Source organism: Schistocerca gregaria, chromosome 4 (genome assembly GCF_023897955.1).
Source record: "Schistocerca gregaria isolate iqSchGreg1 chromosome 4, iqSchGreg1.2, whole genome shotgun sequence".
NCBI classification, from domain to species: Eukaryota; Metazoa; Arthropoda; class Insecta; order Orthoptera; family Acrididae; genus Schistocerca; species Schistocerca gregaria.
In genome coordinates, this window is record NC_064923.1 from 98,834,519 (window position 1) to 98,838,634 (window position 4,116).

A 4,116-nucleotide genomic window follows, 5' to 3' on the forward strand; every position below is an offset into this window, starting at 1 on the left:
ACTGCATGTCCCCTTGTGGCGGGGCGGGCTTTGTGGTCGTTACTCGATCGTACACTCTCATTCATTGTCCACCTACCTCAGTACGGCTTCGTTACAACGTCCCTTCACCCTGCAATAGCAGATACTCACTAGGCAGTGTAAAGCAGCGCTGATGAAACCACGACCTAATACCTCCCACACAGAGGCCGCGTAACGTAAGTTGCGAATCAGTTCCTGTAACTTCATTTTAACACATTTCGAGTGATCTAGTGGTGGGTAAATGCAGTTTACCTGCACTAAGCCTTCGGAAATTTTAGTAAACTGCTTTTTATTCTTAAGGAAGCACATAAATTTGCTATCGAGACCGAATTTACAATTTTTACTGCTCTACTATTCCCATCTCACAGTCTGTCATACGAAAAAAGCATCCAGAATATCTACTAGTCCGACGCGATTAATGTTACTGTCACTGACCCATTACTATAACGAGTTGAAACTTCGGTCATATCAGTGGTCTTCATAGTTAAAAGTACTCGACCAGGTATTCGCAATATGCCACGCGGAATTTCACTAAGACCGATATATCATACGCTAATAACGCTCATTTAATTAATGAAATTGTCCTCAAAATGTTTGTAACTGAAACTGCCTAAGTCACGACATTTCCTAACAGCGATGAACTCAACTGTTCTTCATTTTACAATTTATTTTCTCAATGACATTTAGCATGATGTTACACGTACGAAGGTTGGCTAGCGACTCTCTTGATGCCACCCCACTCTATGCCTATCTAACTTTCTGAGTGCAGGAACAGCTTAATTCTGATTGGCTGATGGTTTGAATGACCAATCAGAATGATCCTTCTAGATCATTCTCGCTGCAAAACTTGCCTGAACCAATCACTAATCAGTAAATCATTTACGTGATTCCAATGCCAATTTCTAATATAATGTTAAAAAAATAGACCGAAATGCAAAATAATCTTTAAAATAATTTAGAAACTTATTCCACTTCCAACTTATATTCTGGCTGCTCTCTTACAAAAGCAAGCACACATCGACATAGCCGGCCGGTGTGGCCGTGCGGTTCTAGGCGCTTCAGTCGGGAACCGCAGGTTCTAATCCTGCCTTGGGCATGGATGTATGTGATGTTCTTAGGTTAGTTAGGTTTAAGTAGTTCTACGTTCTAGGGGACTGATGACCTCAGATGTTAAGTTCCATAGTGCTCGGAGGCATTTGAACCATTCTGAACACACCGACATACGTCATAAGCTTCGTGATTGCACCACAGTTTTCGCACGATTCAATTTCATAAGTTTATTCATAAAATAGTATTACGTTTTAATCTATATCCCACAGACACTCTCTCATTCATTCCCACGTATATACACAACAAAACAATGAGTAGATGACAATTTTGAAATGCAAAGTAATTAAAGTTTTGAAAAAATTACAATTAAGTAATTTTCTATATTAAAAACTTTGTTATGACTTGCGATGATAATAAAAGACAAACTGCTACTGTTCCTAACTGAGTTTCGAAACGTCAGTCTCTGGAACTATATGAGATAAAAACCTGAAATTTTTACAGGATCCGTTACTTAATAACAAAAGATGGTATACCAAATTTGAACAATATCTGTTGACGAAACTTCCTGGCAGGTTAAAAGTGTGTGCCCGACCGAGACTCGAACTCGGGACCTTTGCCTTTCGCGGGCAAGTGCTCTACCAACTGAGCTACCGAAGCACGACTCACGTCCGGTACTCACAGCTTTACTTCTGCCAGTATCCGTCTCCTACCTTCCAAACTTTACAGAAGCTCTTCTGCGAAACTTGCAGAACTAGCACTCCTGAAAGAAAGGATACTGCGGAGACATGGCTGAGCCACAGCCTGGGGGATGTTTCCAGAATGAGATTTTCACTCTGCAGCGGAGTGTGCGCTGATATGAAACTTCCTGGCAGGTTAAAACTGTGTGCCCGACCGAGACTCGAACTCGGGACCTTTGCCTTTCGCGGGCAAGTGCTCTACCAACTGAGCTACCGAAGCACGACTCACGTCCGGTACTCACAGCTTTTCGGGAATATCTGTTGATAAGTACAATGGTTTATCTTGATTTGTAGGGGGTATGAATTTACGTCCTTTCTAGTTGTTACTTGAGACCCTTCTCAAGGCTAGTAGTGTCAGGTGCGCTGTGAGTCATAGCGAAGACACAGTCCTGCAGCCACCGGGCTACACAGCTGCATGCTTTGCTGCAATGAATGTTATTTTGTAATAACTTGGTACATTACACACCCCCTAAGAACCTAAAATTCCTCTTGAATGTATTTGAGGTTTATAAAATGGCAATGTTATTACTTAACTCTTTAATTATGCGGACACATTTAGCTATGGGATGTTTAATGAAAATTTGTTACAACTGAGAATTTTTCAAATAAACAAAATATTCAAATTACATTACAATGTTGTACACTGTTACATTAGATGGCAAAGGCTTGGACATGATAGCGAGTAACAAAATTAATTTACAAAATTTACTCCTTTCTCCAGAAATCATATCTTTTTTTACAAAATTACGCATTTCAACATTTTTCTACAAAAAAAAATGATCTAACAAACCATTTACGTCATTACATATTCAAGCTTTCCTTGAAATTACAATTTTCTGACAACAAAATTGCTTTCCAAAACTTTATATAGGTTGGCCAGAACCAAACATTTAAAAGTCACTTTGTCAGCGTTTAAGGAATCCACTAAACTATTTTTATCGGTCTGGTGAGCGTCCTTTTTATATCTAGCCACTTCACAATTGCTATCCTAGTGCTCATGAAATCTATTAAACTATTTTAATCTCCATGGGGAGCGTCCTTTTTATGTAAAATTTTACACAAAATTAAACACTTTTCACTCTCACTGCTGTAGCGTTCATGAGTTTAATTTCTTTTAATCGCTTTGGTGAGCGTCCTTTTTAGCAGACGAAAACATGGCGGTTTGTTCTTTTAACACAGAACAAATCAACTGCCTTTCTGTTCGCTTTCGTGAGCGTCCTTTTTATATAAACACTTAACTTTCTGTTGAAACATATGGGTGATAGCAGCTTTCATTTTAACACTTACACACGGGATGCATTATAGGCACATCACTGGGATACAACTTCCAGCTCTGTCACAGATCGGGTTTTTTTTTAGTCTCGTATCGGTTTTTTCACATTCTTTGTACCTGCAAAATATAGCTACATCTAAGTTTCCATTCTTAATGTCTGCATCCAAATTTTACACTCATATATTTATCATAGTTCATGATTTTCTGTTCTCGATTCAAAGGCAAAACTTTACAAGGAACCTTCCAAAATTTTTACTGTACTCTAAAATTTACTTCTCATGTTCACAAAATCTTTTATCTATGTCAACTTTATATCCATTACAATACAACATCTTGTATACAATAGTCTCAGGTAATATTATTTTTCCTTTCAGTAAAAAATGAATTAACTATCGTTCAAACTTACCGGCAGTACCCAATTTGGCACCACTACTTCACTCTTTTTTCCACAAAGCATTTTATGTCTTAAGCAAGTTCTTGCTCAAGGAATTACTCATTCCAAAAAAGTTTACACAAATACTTTCTATTAACTTTCTCTTTTCAAAAATTACGTCCTTTACAGCTACTATTTAACTTTCATTATTTTACATAAAATGTTATATATGTACAACACAGATGACAAAAACTGTTGGAAATACTGCCAATCACTTGCGCCAACTCCTGTGGCTCTCAAACACATCATATAATTATTATACCAAGTGAATACAAAATTATGGAAAATACTAATAATCATTTGTGTCACCTTCTGTGGCTCTCAGACGCATCATATACAAAATATATTTACTCATTTAATAGGCACCTTTCTTCTACCTCTACCACTACTCATCTTAACAACAATTTTTAGTTGTTCCAAAATTCTGCTTAATCATCACATTACTTCTTTCTTTCAGTATTCCTTTGATTCCACATCTACACGTGTTAGTTTTTTAGTCATCTGTTTTCAAAACTTGTCTTCCTTTTACCTCTTTACCATAATTTCTACTATATTCTTTATCTACAAATTCTACTCTAGCAGAGAAGAAGGAAAGATGAAAGCAA

The 4,116-nt window shown here is 37.3% G+C and overlaps 2 non-coding genes across 2 annotated transcripts; both read right to left on the reverse strand.

The window, feature by feature from the left end:
- Positions 1-1,651: 1,651 nt before the first annotated feature.
- Trnas-cga (transfer RNA serine (anticodon CGA)) lies at positions 1,652-1,726 on the reverse strand. The gene has a single exon. It is a non-coding gene; the product is annotated as a tRNA-Ser (tRNA).
- A 225-nt stretch (positions 1,727-1,951) lies between these two features.
- Positions 1,952-2,026, reverse strand: Trnas-cga (transfer RNA serine (anticodon CGA)). Its single transcript has one exon. It is a non-coding gene; the product is annotated as a tRNA-Ser (tRNA).
- Positions 2,027-4,116: the final 2,090 nt, after the last annotated feature.